The 15,934-nt window shown below is 39.3% G+C and overlaps 1 protein-coding gene across 1 annotated transcript in view; it reads right to left on the reverse strand.

Annotated features, from left to right (window-relative positions):
• The window catches only part of LOC109398729 (photoreceptor-specific nuclear receptor-like), a 149,254-nt gene that overhangs the window by 12,060 nt on the left and 121,260 nt on the right, over positions 1–15,934 (reverse strand). The window lies entirely within an intron of this gene.

Here is a 15,934-nt window from a genome sequence, read left to right on the forward strand (position 1 = left end):
GACTTAGGGCGTCGGTCGACGATGCCAAGCAGGAGCACGCGGCACTCGCGTTGCTGACTGCTGCAGCACCGGAGCCTGCAAATGAGAAAGTGCCGAAATTTACCCAAACGGAGGCCTTCTCCTTCGCAGGAAGTCCGAATAAGGTGGAAGCGACTGCTCGCGACAAACGGGGCAAGCGATCCCAGAAGCGGGCGAGGCAACCGTCAGGCGAGGAGCTGTCTGGCGGTGCCCGCAAGGCCAGGCGAATCATTACCCCGAAAGTCGGTAATAAGGCCGGAAGGTCGGACCCCAGCCAGGGTTCCCGGGAAGCTGGGAAGGATGGGCCTGAAAAGGCTGGCCCGTCCCGGAACGATGGGAACAAGGGGTTGCGACCGCTAATGGGCCCTCAACAGCCACAGAGCAGGGCGATCCAAGAGGAGGAACCCCCTTGGACGAAGGTAGAGCGGAAGAGGAAGAAGAAGGCGAATCCGCAGGTAGTAGTGAAGGACGCCAAGCCAAGGCGTAGGAGGGCAGGTGCCAAGCGCGAGAAAGGCGACGCAATCGTCATCAAGATGGAACAGTCCAAGTACTCGGACGTCTTGAAGATGATGCGAAGCGACGCCAAGCTTGAGGGTCTTGGAGCCGACGTACGCAGTATTAGACGTACTCGTACGGGCGAGATGATCCTGGAGCTGAAGCGCCAGAAGGAGCACAAGGGCGCCGCCTATAAAGAGGTCCTTGGTGAGGGTGTGCAGGTGAGGGCTCTGACACATGAGGCGACTCTGAAGGTCAAGGACATTGATGAGATCACCGAAGTGGAAGAGCTCGTCACGGCACTGCGGCAACAGTGCGATGTGAAGGTGGCCGCCGCAGCCGTTAGACTACGGAAGGGGCCAGCAGGGACACAGATAGCTTTGGTTCAGCTACCTGTGGCGGACGTCAAAAAGTCCGTTAAAGTAGGGAGCATAAAGGTGGGTTGGTGTGTATGTCACCTGACATTTCACGAGCCACCAGAGGTTTGCTTCAGGTGTCTGGAACCAGGACACAAGTCGTGGGACTGCAAAGGCCCCGACAGGCGCAAACTGTGCAGGCGATGTCGAACCACCTTTGAGTTCGGACGTGCTTAACAGCGCGCTTGTAAATATTTTTAAAACATAACTTATTATTTAATTTTTTGACCCCGGGTCCGTTCGCGCGCGAACCTGTGTTAGTGTTTTTTTTTCCTCTCTACTTTTCGCCTCACGCGAATTGTCTTACCCATCGACGTCGCCGCCGTGTGTGACTTTTTGTATTTAACCCACCGCGTGTGCCATGAAGTGTGGAATTGTGAATTGTACGCAAAATGACAATCGCTTTCTGTGGCGTTGCCACGGTACCTGCAAGCGGGCATATCATGCTGCTTGCATTGGTGTCCAACGGAACCATGAAGAGGTACTTAGCACATTTATGCTGCCTCTATGTCATGACTGCCAGGAGCAGTTACTCACGGAACTTGACTTAAAACATCTCTCTGTCTCCCTCCGGGGCATGACAGAAAATATAGGACACACGTTGGCTGCTAATCATCAACTGCAAGCCAACTTCAAAAGTCTCAGCTCCACGCATGACAATATACTCGAGCAAATTGAAACTATGTTCAAGAAAATAAAACAAAATATTTCCAGCGTCAGCAGCAGCAACAAAAAGTGTGCCACCGACTTAAAAACTACAATGGGTGCGCTCTTCGACACATCATCCGCAGACAGCAGTATGGCGATAGAAAAGGCCGCTAAACTGACAGCAACAGCAGCAGTAGAAACAATAACAACAACAACAACAACAACAACCGCAACAACAGCAGCAGCATCAATAGCAGAATTAATTGACTGTTCGCTGCCTAAACTAATTAATGAGTTAAGGGACGACCTAGTGGATGCGAATTCCACTCTAGCATTCACCGTAAAGGCGCAAATGGAAGAAATGGCGAAGGCACTGTCTGCGCCAAAACCATGCAGCTCAGATCCGATTGCTATGAACAACTTAGAAACTGAACTGCTTAAGGTGAAACGGGACGCCGTGTTATTTTTCCTATCTTGCCTCTCTTTCTAACAATTTGCCTCGCGATTTTGAAGATGGTAATCTCGAGTTCTATCGCACTGAAGATGCTGAAAAACAATCAGCATATGCGCTGCAAGTGAGCATACACAGTGATAGGTTTTTGTTGCAAAATATGAAGTAGAATCTGAGATTACCATCTTAGTAGCAACAGAGCAATGGCGGATATTTCCCCGACCGTCCGAACGAACCGCACCGGTCGCTGCTAAGTAGGGCTCGAAAGCGAAAAGTTTACGTACGGTTCGTAGCAGGGCTTAGAATATAGAGACACGCAAAGTACGGTCTCTATCCGTAGGCTCGTGCGCTCTCTCGCGTTTAGCTCTCTGGGTAGCGTAAAGAGGAGACGAAAGAACATGAGTATGGATTTTTTGCCCGGTATATAGTTTCTAGAGAATGATTTTCTTGTTTTGTATAGGTAGAAATTTATTTTAGTTTGCATCAAATATTCAAAAAAAAAATTATTTTTATTTTTATTTTTACTTGCTTTGGAAATTTCAACCAAATAATATAATAGATCGTTACACGAATAACACAACAAATTGTCTGACATACAATTGTGATAGAGTGACAATACAAACGCAGAAAAATAATAGGTTTAAATTGACAAGCTTTGCTTAAGGACAAGGTATTTGGAGTACATAGCTCAAAATTTCTAGAGCACCGTTTTTTAGAACCGTTGAACGGATTGGAATGAAAATGCATCACGCTAATTGTTCAGTGGTTGTCAACAGCGTGATGCATTTTAATCCAAATCCATTCAACGGTTCTAAAAAACGGTGCTCTAGAAATTTTGAGCAATGTACTCCAAATACCTTGTCCTTAAGTATGTTTTGAATAAAGTTTTCCCATCCTCGCCAATTTTAGGATCATGCATATCGAAAATGTATTGATTTTCTCTTAAAAATAGTTACGGTTGCTCATAATCGCACCTCTAGTTTTTGATTCGGCCGATCGTCTCGAAACTTATATTTGAAATGTATAGTGATTCAGTGAGTTTTGCTTTTTTAACACGTACATGCTTGAGCCGGGGTTTCTACGCTGCAAGTAAAGTTTGGTTTCGCACATTTAGAAAAATGTCCAAATAAATAACTCGCAAAGTTCGTTCCGACAAGTTCCAAAATTATCGTCATCCGTCGCAGATTCCGGTAAGAAGATGTGCGTATTTTCTAACCCGAAAAGATACCATTTGACGGTAATAAGTGACCACAAGGTTTTCTTTCTCCACTTTCCGGGCTGAGATCCCCCGTTTTGAAAGAGCTGTGCCTCGCGTTTCGTTTTGTCGTGTATATTTCGAAAATGGCAAAGGAGTTTTGGTTTGATTGCTTTTTTTTTTAAAAAAGTGGTCGTCAGTGGGTGGTTTATTAAATATAAATTTGAAAATATAAATTAAATAAACGAGACATAAGGAAGAAAGTGTGCGAAATGAGTAACTTCACCCTTGTAGAAACAATAGGGGAAAGCAGAAAAAAAATCTGCGACAACCCCATGTGAATAACACCAATCATACAGAATAGAAGGTTCGACATTATTTAGATCTAAAAAAACAACCCAACAATAGGGGAGATTTTTCCAAAATTACACATTTTTTATTCATAGCTCTATTATACACATTCTTATATATTTAAAACATATTCATCAACATGTAATCTGGATCGTTTGGTACAATATGTCTACGCATCCTTCCTCCCCTGTAAATTCGAGAAGTATCTTGCCGAAAGAAAATATTCTGTACTCCAAGTATTTCGAAGAACACTTTGCGCGTAAATACAACGCAATAGACCTGGCCGCTTTGATGCATATGTCCTGATATGCTGCAAGCATCGATATTGACAAGAAAAGTAACACGATTGCTTTCCAGGGTGATTCCGCGTACTGGCTGCGTATGTATAAGATTAGATTTGAGTAGTTATGATTTTTCAAAGATGCTTTGACTGTACCTAACTCAATTCAGATATCATAAAAACACTACAGTTATTTTTTTTTTGTAAAAACAAACTTTAATCATACCGATAAAAATCTAAAAAACTGAAGTCGAGCTGCCAAGTTTCATCAATTAAAATGGGCGGTGTGCAGGACTGCCATATTGTAGGTTCCTCGTTATAGAAAAAGCAAGTGTTGGATGTTAAAATACAACAAATGTTGTATGAAGTGCCAAAAAAGAGAGTGGGCTCATTATGTACTTTCACAAATACGCAGTCTACTTCAAGCGCATAGAATCTGCTTCCAACAAAATATTCATATACCAGTATATAAAATATCGCAATATATATAAGATTTCCGAATGATGCTTTGTAACTAAAAAGTTGTGACTGAGTATAGAATTAGCTAATGTTAAAATACAGGTTTATGAAAAAGGTTGCGCAAACTTATCGCAGACTGTTAGAAGACAGCTTCTACTATGACCAGGATTCAAGAATTTTGACCTACGCGAAGTTGTAAAGGAGACAACTACGTAATAAATGTGTTGGAAATGCAAGGGATGTAATTATTCAATAAACCTAATTATTAAAAAAGATGCTCAAAATCTCAAATTCAGATAAATTTCTTGCGAGAACGGCAACATGGGTATCGAAGAGATGGATATTATTTTAGATAAAAATTCAACCAACTAGTCATACAGTAAGCAACAAACATATAATTTAAAAAAGATTGCTTGAATTCCGGGATTAAATACAATCATACATTATTGAGAAAATGATATCTTGAAACGCACCAAAACTGGTACAAATCTCCAAGGGAATTATTTATTTGAGTTCAATTTTTTACTAACAGTTTTCAGTCTTATCCAAAACCTCTTCTTTCAAAATATGAGCACAGATTATTATACTGAATAAGATTTGCAATAACACCATAGAAATAAACAAAATATTGCGATGATTTACGGAAGTGCAAAAACCGATGGTACGGATAGAATAGAGACCACCGGTGCGGAAAGGCGACCGATCATTATTTTACTCACATGGAAACGAACGACCGGTGCGAAAATGGGTGGATAACGAAATTAAAAATCGTTAACGACGTGGTGTTGCGTGTGTAGTGTTAAGCCCACGAGTGGGCTTGGTCTAAGGGGCCTTAACTGCGAACCAGTTCCCAGCTGGCGTATGCTTGGCAGCAAACGAATATGGAAACGCGATTGGTCAGAGTACGACGCTAAAATGCGCTCTCGCCGCCACCAGGAAAAAAATGAAGAAAAGGCGAGACGAAGGCGTAAGCGACGCAGAACACTTCACAATGAATGCAACAGCAAACGTATTGGATTTGACAAACAGCTTCTAGCCAATGCCAAGGTTCAATTTTCTAAGCCACCCTCCAACACAGACCACCCCATCGCAGCCCTCTCCGTTCCCAAATTCATCGATTTCAAGAAGGGAGAAACCATTAGGGGAACTGGGGGTAAGACGCCCACGTTAAGGAAGAGTCCAATTCTGACCACGAAACACTTAATAATACATACTTTTTTGACATAATTATGAAGCACCAACATGTTTCCTTCCAAATGCAAGAAACCGTGAACCAGTTTTATGTTTTACTACTCAAAAATTCAAATTTGAAAAAAAGTTTGATTTTCAGCATTTTAGTTTTAATGCGGGGTATAACGCGCCACTAGCTACAGCTAACGCCAGGATGCCAAATTGTGCACATATACTTTCGTGCATGGTTTATTGTCAAGTTTTCTTGCTCGTGGACGGTATACAGTCATTACATAATTATGGATCACCTGTAATTATGGGTCAATTCCATTTAAATGCACAATGAGCTGTTTTATCAACAATTTCGCAAAATGACCATCGGATGTGTGATTAGTAGACCGGGTCAACAAGCTCGTTTTTTCGGAACAAAGCTTTTTCGATGCCTTTTATGGTCCGTAACAACTGTACAAAATTTGGACTCGATTGGTTGTGTCCCCGCTTTCCGCATTGCGTTTGAAATTTGTATGGGATTTAGTATTGAGAAACATACTTTTTTGTATTTTTCTCGTTAGAGGCTCAAATTTGTCTGGAACTATGTAACCAACAATTTTAAAGTATAGCCCAGGGGATGCTGATAAACTTTGCCAAAAAGAGTAAGGCAATAGAGTGACTCTGAAAAAAGTTATTAATGTTTAAAGTTGGGTATCTCCGCGCAACTGTTGAAAACCATTTTTTCTGCCAACACTGCGGATGCTTCGAAGGATCAATTCATCCTTGCTTTATTTTATGACGTTTCATGGAATCCCAATCCCCCATTCCATCAACAAAGAGCAGTCAAGCTAACGGTTTTCAGTCGATTTTCATTATTCGATTATTTTATTTGATCACACAATTCTTACTATTCTAGGGTCTGCTGATGATTGATTCCGGAACTATTTTGGATGAATACCGTGGTATCCATATTTCTGCAACCGATAGCCATTTTACAAGAAACTCACCGGAACCTAACTTGCGACGAGACAAACCAGTTATTATACAAGACATTTTGGAACTTTTGAAGCCACATGTAGAACCTGTGGTAACTTCCCGCATCCATTTTCCGACTGCAGAGAACGAAATTCAGAGCAGACGAAAGCACTCCTTAACGTTGTTTGAAATTTTTGAACTGCAACATCATGTCATATCACACCCACTCACCCCTTGCAGGTGTATGCAATTTATGAATGAGTCCTTACGGGATAATAATTCGGCTAAGTCGTAGTTTAATAATATTCACAAACTGTCCTCTTCCCTGTAGCGCCTGATGGGAATTGATGGTAGGCTTATTGCATTTTAAAGCAGAAATTTTCTGTCGGTGTTCAATTAACTTACTGAATGCTAGGATTATCCTTGTGCTCCAAGAGACTTAATGAAGCTACCGATTGTAATCGGTTTTACAATGACATGACGAGCTCCCAATTTCAAACTAATTCGACAGTACAAAAAGTAGAAAATGCTATGACGCATCACTTTTAAATGTGTTCGTAAGTTAGGTTTGGAGTTACAAACAAACTGTTCCGAAGAAGGCAGCCTCAGAAATGATACCTATACGGATTTATTATACCAATGATTTGACTTTCTTATACTTCATCCACCGTAAATCATATGAAAAATATATATATATAAATATTGAAACAAAGTTAAATTGTATTGCAACTTTACTTTTTTTCACGTTTTTTAGTCCAGTGCTTCACTTTACTGCAATACTCTGTATTCACAGCTCCTTAACCTACGTGTCGCAGGCTTCTCGCTGAGTTTTTTGAATGGGTGTAATCAGTTTCGCGCCCTATTTTGCTTATCCTTTGACAGATACGCGTATTTGAAAGGTACAGAAAAGGGCGGAATTGAAAGGTACGAAACTGATTGCACTCATTCGAAGAGAGTATTCTGCTTAGAGGGTTCGAAAAGTCGGTACAAGGTTCTCGCTAAGTGATAATTACGTCTGACCTGTGCTTGCCTTAGTAGTCAAATGTAGCCAAACAGCCACAATATGTATTATTGTACTGGAAACTCTCGTAAACTTCCGTATTTTTTTTCCTGTGGTCATGTCTTGAAACGCTTTTCATAGCTCTTCGAGCCGGGCTTTAGAAATATTCGCAACATATTTATTTCCTCCAAACATCCCCAAGAATTTTCCGTGTCCCAAAATGTCTTGTATAATAATCTGATACGTCACAAGTCTGGTTCAGGTGAGTTATTCGTTACTCCTCCAAAATACTTAGTTCCGGAACCATTCCACACGAGCAGACCCTAAAATAATAAGAATTGTGTGATCAAATAAAATAATTGAAGAATGTAAATCAACTGAAAACCATTAGCTTGATTGCTGTTTGTTGATGAAATGGGGGTTGGGGTTTCATGAAATGTCAGAAACTAAATCAAGGAGGAATTGATCCTTCGAAGCATCAGCAGTGTTGGCAGAAAAAATTGTTTTCAGCAGTTGCGCGGAGATACCCAACTTTGAATTTTAATATTTTTTTTCAGAGTCACTCTATTACCTTACTCTTTTTGGCAAAGTTTATCAGCATCTCCTGGGCTATACTTTAACGTCGTTGGTTACAAAGTTCCAGACAAATTTGAGCCTCTTACGAGAAAAATGCAAAAATATGTGTTTTCCCATACTAAATCCCATACAAATTTCAAACGCAATGCGGAATACGGGGACACAACCAATCGAGCCCAAATTTTGCACAGTTGTTACGGATCATAAAAGGCTTCCAAAAAACCTTGTTCCGGGCTGATCTGACCAAATCTGAATTTTCCCATACAACGTTGACCCACTCTAGTGATTAGTGAACTTATTTTTAATGCAAATGTGCTATGGGGCACTGCGTTGTTTTGATTTTGTATTGGATTTTGAAGTTTCTTGGCCTTGTTGTTTACAAAATTTCTGTGAGAGTGAAAGAGAAGGAGAGAATTTCATGCAGTGCCCTATTGTATGATTCTTATTTGTGTTCTATAAAATGTTTGCCAAAATATGTATCTAAATGGCTTTTTTAATGTAATTATCTAGGGGTGGGCATTTTACCCCACATATGCCTCAGAAGTTTGGACCCTGGTCAAAAACTTATAAGGGTCAAATATGACACTTTTTTCGCCTGAAACACAAATAATGGAAGTGTGCAAAATAATTTATGCGGATAGCGAGAAGAAATTTCATGTAAATTATGTAAAAAACTGCAAAAATTTGACAGGTCAAAATTACATCAAAAGTAACCAAAATCATTTTTTGGTGTTTTTGTACAATTTTTATGGTAAAAATATGTAATCTCAAATGTTAAGAAGCATTTTTAATCTTATTTTATCGATTCCAGTTGAAAAAAGTATAAAAAATAACGTGGTTTGCCTAAAACAAGGGTGGTGCATCTTGCCCCCTATGGGCGTTATGGCCGCAGTTCCCCTAATCCATACCGAGCCGAAACGCTTAGGCAGCCTACCGACACCGCGCCAACAGAAATACACCATCATCATCACTGCACGAACAGCAACATCAATGGCAACAAGCTCGAGCTGCGACGCCACCACCACAACAACAACAACAACAACAACAACAACAACAACAACAACAACAACAACAACAACAACAACAACAACAACAGCAACAATTGGACCCAATGCGTCCGCCAATAGTTCGACTTACTGAACAATCTGCAGCCGGTGACCAGCGCTTCTTGAAAGCACGACTCCGGGATCCCAAAATTATGGATCTTGTGCGCACATATCTATCATATTTACACGACCAACCACCTTCAGTATGCATTCGCGGAATCACCAAAACCAGTGCAGCTGTAATGCTAGCGGCCGAAGGCTTACCAGCGGACATTTTTCACCTGCGCGAGGTTTTTCTGAGCGTTCACGAAGAGCTCGGCATCCCACGGGACGACGCCATGGCAGACCTGCAGTCTCATCGAGCAGTGAACGCATTCAACGTCTTCAAAACGCAAGGGACGCGGCTCATAAATTTTCTCAACCAATAAATTTTCAACGCCACTGACAGACTTCGATGAAGTAGCTGCAATTGACGACGAAAATATTTCTAAGCAGAATAATATTGTAGGTATGACAAATCTTCCAAATACTTCTCCGTCTTCACAACAGAATGCGACTGAAATTCTGATCTATTGTCAAAATTTCAATCGTATGAAAAGCCCAGCCAAAATGAAGGAAATTTATAAAAACATTTTAAGCTCTTCCTTTTCGGCTATTCTAGCAACTGAAACTAGCTGGGATGAAAGCGTACGAAGTGAAGAAGTTTTTGGAAGTGCATTTAACGTTTTCAGAGAAGACAGAAATTTTCTGGAGTCCCAAAAGAAGTCTGGTGGAGGAGTATTAATTGCAATTTCGAATAATTTCGATTCAGAAATTATTTCAGCACCTAAATGCAAAGACTTTGAGCATGTTTGGGTGAAATCTTGCATTTCTGGCGAAACTCATGTGTTTGCCTCCGTATACTTTCCCCCAGATCACGCTCATAAAACTACTTACGATATTTTTTTTTCAATCAGCTGAACAAATTTTATCGCAATTTCCTCCCGAGGTTAAAGTTCACATCTATGGTGACTTTAACCAACGCTAAGCAGACTTCATTCAGGACTCTGAAAATGAATGTATCTTACTCCCAGTCGTTGGAGACAATGAAACACTGCAGTTTTTTTTGACAAAACTGCTAATTTAGGCCTCAATCAAATAAATCATGTCAAAAACCAACAAAATTGTTATTTGGATTTCTTGTTCACTAATATTTACGAAGATTTTTGCGTGAGCGAATCATTGAATCCCTTGTGGAAAAATGAAGCTTTTCACACAGCAATCGAATTATCAATATTTATTCATGGACACCAAAACCCCAACGACTTTGAGTACGAAGAAGTCTTTGAATATCAAAAAGCTAACTATGTCAATATAAAGCGTACACTAGACAATATAAACTGGCAATCAACACTACGGAATGAAGGAAATGTCGAAAATGCTGTAAATCTTTTTTACAACATTATTTTCAAAATTATTCATGACGAAGTCCCTAAAAAGAAAAAAAAAGACGTAATGTCAATTTTAAATATCCCGTCTGGTATAATAAACAAATAAAAAATTTGAAAAATCGCAAACAGAAAGCGCATAAAATTTACAAAAAAAATAATTGCGATGAAAATTTGGAAAAACATTTAGACATTGCTAATCTACTAAATTTTGCCATTGACACCGCATTTGAAGAGTACAATGCCAAAACTGAAAATGAAATAAAGTCTTGCCCTAAGAATTTCTTCAATTACGTAAAAACTTATCTTAAATCTGACAATTTTCCATCTTCTATGAATCTTGATGAACACGTAGGCAACAATCCAGACGAAATATGCAACCTATTTGCATCATTTTTCCAAGAAATTTACACCACCTTTTCAGATCATGACCGTGACCGAGACTTTTTTGAATATATCCCTGAATTTCCTGTGGATATAACTCACAATGAAGTGACGGTACACGAAATCTTGAACGCACTTAAAAATTTAGATGCTTCTAAAGGTGCTGGACCCGACGGTCTTCCTCCAGTATTTTTGAAGAATCTAGCTATGGAGCTCACCACGCCACTATTTTGGCTATTTAAAAAATCTCTCGAAACAGGTATCTTCCCCAAATCATGGTGTAGACTCTTCACGTCGGTGGTTAGAACAATAATGATTTATTATAATGATACATATGTCAATTACATAAATTAAGGCTACTATGATCAAGTCTAAGATCCTACATCTTTCCCCCCTTTCATACATTTTGCTTAAAGTTAATTATATATTATACATTATGTAATGGCATATGAGATGTTCTATGTGCAGCTGGATTCCTTCCGTCCAGAGTCAAATGCGTCAGATAATTTGAGCAGCCTTCAAGTACGTTGATCGTATTCCATTCTTTTGGTTTACCGACTATTTCTATCGTTACATCTGATACCAGTCAATATCTGAAATAGTGGAAACAATGTAGAATAAATCTAAACATAAATGTTTACGATACAATATTAGAACCAGTTATATTCTTCTTGCCAAGGTTTTGATAAGATGATCTTGATATTTGAAAGCATCGTGTATCATTACTTCCTTGCTTTTTTTCTAGAGCTTTCGATGCCTTGATTTTAGTTCTTCATCAAACTTCACTATCTGCTAGTGTTCAGGATTGATTCATCGAAGAAACATAATTCGCTTAACCGATTTAACAAGTTTTTAAGTCTTTAAATCTTTTAGTTCTCGTGAACCGTTCCACCCTAAGTTCCACCAACAACTGTTAAGTCTATGGTTCCACTGTCCAGTAGTTCTTTATCGTATTTTTTTTTCATGTAGAATTAGTACTAAGGTAATCAAAATATTATAGCCCTACTAGTCAAGTCAAGTTATATTACGTGATCAGAAAAACCATTTTATATGTTATAAATCCAAATATAAGATTTGTGATCTTGTGCGTTGACCCGTAATTTCTGAATCGCTGTTCTTCGATCGACTGCATGTCATTGGAGAACTGTTTTGCGAGATTTCTTGGAAGATTATTTACAAAATTCGCTCTTTCAGAGAACAAACCTTGTTCTTTGGAAAAACTGGATGAATGGTTCTGAGGGATATTCAGTTTTCTTGTTTTTTTTTTTTTGAGAATGAAGAACTATCGTTCTTTTCAAACGAACGACTGATCAATCATTCTTTCCTTAGAACTAGTTCTTTTGAACCGTTCGTGAATGGTTCGCCCATCTCTAGAACTCAAACTGCAATTGAATTTTCCTAAGCGAATCAGTAGCATAAATTGAATTATCTTCATCTTATTCTAGCATTGTAAACCTGTATACCGCTTGTAATCTACATAGTTTAACATTGCATAGTGATGAGTAGAATCTCAAAAACAACTTCGAAAACTTGGGTGAAATGGTTGAATTCTTGTGTCTTATGATAAATTCATCAAGCCCGTATTAAAGATTCATTTTTAATTTGCAGCTTTAAGTTGCAGAAATAATTTCAAAGTAGGTATTGAGTACGGGAAGCAGAAAAACAGCGAATTATTCATAATATAACATTTGTGTTTTTTCCGCAATTGTAATCTATTAAATTTCAAGTCTTGCTACTTCAAACATTCTAATTAATCACATATAAAGCCATTTCACATTTCTAAAAGCCGAATCAAATTGATCATGCTTCTTTTGAAGTTATGATCAGTAGATTTGCACAATCCCAAAATATTACTGTTTTCAATTATTGCCAGTTGGCGTTGATTGACATAATATTTCTTTTTCTAATTTCATATTATCCATAATTTCCAAACTATTATTTCAAAAGAAAAATATAAGTAACTCACCCTCTGTTCCATGTTCTGTCAAAATAAAACCTCACTAGTATTTTCCTCGCTTCAATCTGTCCAGTCCAATCTGCGATATTGTGGCAGCATGCTATTCTCTTTCGTCAAATCATCAAATCTATAGTGGTTCCACTCGCTGATGATTGTAGTTTCTGAGGTAAATCCATTTGCTTCGGTCTTGACTTCACTACTATGTCTTCAATATAAAAATATAGTTTAGTCAACTAGAGATTTTCAATGGATTGATCTCGCTACCTGTACTTCGGGTTTCCAATGTTTAATTTCACAAACAAAATTTCACGTAAGGTATACTAGGCATAGATTTTGTTGTGAGAATTAAACGTAAGGAAACCATTTCTAAAAGTAGCAGGACTTTTCCTGAGTTATTTCACAAATTGACCTCGGTCCTGCTTTCGTGGTTGTCGATTGAAAACTCTCATGACTAGCCATTAAACATCATACCGCCAAATATGGCCCGGCGTACTTCATCCTTTTGTCTGGGTTCCACTATCATAGATCAGTGTACTCCATCCCAACAACAAGGTTCCGCCTTTCATTCTACTTCAAGTAGAACTGCGTACTTCATCCCAATTTAATTGGGTTCCGCCGATCTGTGGATTCATCCCTCGAGGATCGCCTCTGGGTCCATTTTATTTAGCGTACTATCATCCCATATAATGGGTTCCGCATAACTTGTGAGCTTCATCCCTCGAGGAATCGCCTCTGGGACTCACGGTAATCGCGTTGCTCTGGGTGCACACCTTCTTGAACAGGCATCATCCCTGAGATTCCGGGTTTTATAGCTACTGGAAGTTTTCACTTAGTGAAGGGACTCTCTTTAGCTATAAAATGCATCCCTTAGAATCCGGGGCCCATTTCAGAATGGCTGCAATCATCCCTGAGAGCAACCGAGACCATTTAACTTGCTCCGGGACCGTACCTTCACGAATTGGTTCCATCCCTAAGATTCTGGGGTTTACGTAAGCAACGAGCATTCGCTCAGTGCAATGACTCTTACTCATGGTAAACTTCATCCCTGAGAATCCGGGCCAACTGTAAGGATTACTGGCATCAACCCTAAGAGCAATCACTGGCAGGTATACCTACGAATCAAGGAATCACCCTTCCAAAGACAATCTTGAACGCGTTCTCCAAATCCAGGTGATCCTTTCGTCCTTTCTTCTTGCTTGATATCGGTGCGAATTTATCCTCGTCGCCAAATGTAGACTCTTCACGTCGGTGGTTAGAACAATAATGATTTATTATAATGATACATATGTCAATTACATAAATTAAGGCTACTATGATCAAGTCTAAGATCCTACACATGGAAAAGCTCTTTTTTGGTTTACTCTACTATTGCTTTTCTGGGTGTTTGAAGGTTTTCAGCAGGCTACCTTACCGGGGCCGCGCTGCCTACATTGCGTTGAAGGGGCTGCCTTCTTGGGTATAGCTGACGCAATACAGCATTTCATACTCAGCCGCTGGATGCCAGAACAGACGCTGTTTGAGCCGCACCTCCTTGGTGAACAGACGCTCGGGACGTACCTCCTCAATCTAGCTGAAGTCAGAAGGACAACAGTGCCCAGGCTGCACTACCAGCTAAGCACACAACTCTTAGCTGGCGGTCTTTGTCATCTTTTGACCCGTGGAAGCATGAGGTAGGAACTTGTGAGGACCAGAGCTATGTTGGACGCTCTCCTTATCGACTCACCGTTTTGCAGCCCAATCTTTAAAGCTCTTTTTTGGTACCTATTTTCAAATCTGGCAAAAAATCTGACATACGTAATTACCGTGGAATTGCCATTATCTCGTGCATTCCTAAATTATTCGAAGCAATAATCAATAAAAATATATTTGCTCAAATTAAGAATAGAATAACGCACATGCAACATGGATTCTATAAAGGGCGCTCAACCGCTACAAATTTATTGGAATTCATTAACTTTTCATTGACTGCAATGGATAATGGCAATCACGTAGAAGCTCTTTACATTGACTTTAGCAAGGCATTCGACCGCATTGATATTCCAATGCTACTCTTCAAATTGCAAAAAATGGGTATAGAACCCCGACTTCTTAAATGGCTTGAATCGTACCTTACAAACCGCCAACAAATAATAAAAGTCAAAGGAAAAACATCACATCCCATTCAAGTCACTTCAGGAGTGCCTCAAGGTTCCCATCTGGGCCCTCTTTTTATTTATTCTTTACATTAACGACATTTCCTTCATCCTGAAGAAAACAAAAGTGCTTATTTATGCCGACGATATGAAACTATATATGGAAATAAGGAATCAAGAAGACATCAACATATTTCAGAATGAAATTCGCATATTCCACACATGGTGTTCGAAAAACCTACTACAATTAAACATCAAAAAGTGTAATTTAATGTCATTCAGCAGAAAACGAAACACACCAAACATATCAATTTCCTTAGGAGATCAGTATGTGGAAAAATGTAGTAGAGTTAGGGATTTAGGAGTAATCTTAGATTCTAAACTTAATTTCAATGACCATTACATTACCATTATAAAGCCTGTATCCGCAATAATCGGGACACAGAAATACAGCCGTAACTCTGCAATATACAGATTAAAATTGCTCAAATTTGGGCTAATAACATCTTAAAATGTGTTCATTTCACCAACAAAATTTCATGTGATTCGGTGTAATGCTTTTTGTTGTAGGAATGAAAGAGTAGAATGTACGCCATTGAATTTTGTACAGCCCCTAGTTTTGCTTGTTTGCGCTGTTGCTTTTTAATTTGGCAAAGGAAATGGCTGAAATTTTGAACACAAACCTCTCGACCTACAATTGTTGCATGGGCAAAATTTCAAGAAAATCGATGCACTATCAACAATGTTATAGTCGAAACATGTATTGGGATTGAACATGATTTTAGCCCCTCAGGCAGCAATTAGTCAGCACCCTTTATTGTTTTGATTGTACTATTGAAAGTACTATACCAATAATCATCAAATTTTGCAGACATAATATACACATAAACAACCACCTTCTGGGAAAGTTTCATGAAAATTGACAAAGAAATTCAAAAGTTATGAATAGGCAAACATCGCATA

The sequence above is a fragment of the Aedes albopictus genome, chromosome 2 (genome assembly GCF_035046485.1).
Source record: "Aedes albopictus strain Foshan chromosome 2, AalbF5, whole genome shotgun sequence".
NCBI classification, from domain to species: domain Eukaryota; kingdom Metazoa; phylum Arthropoda; class Insecta; order Diptera; family Culicidae; genus Aedes; species Aedes albopictus.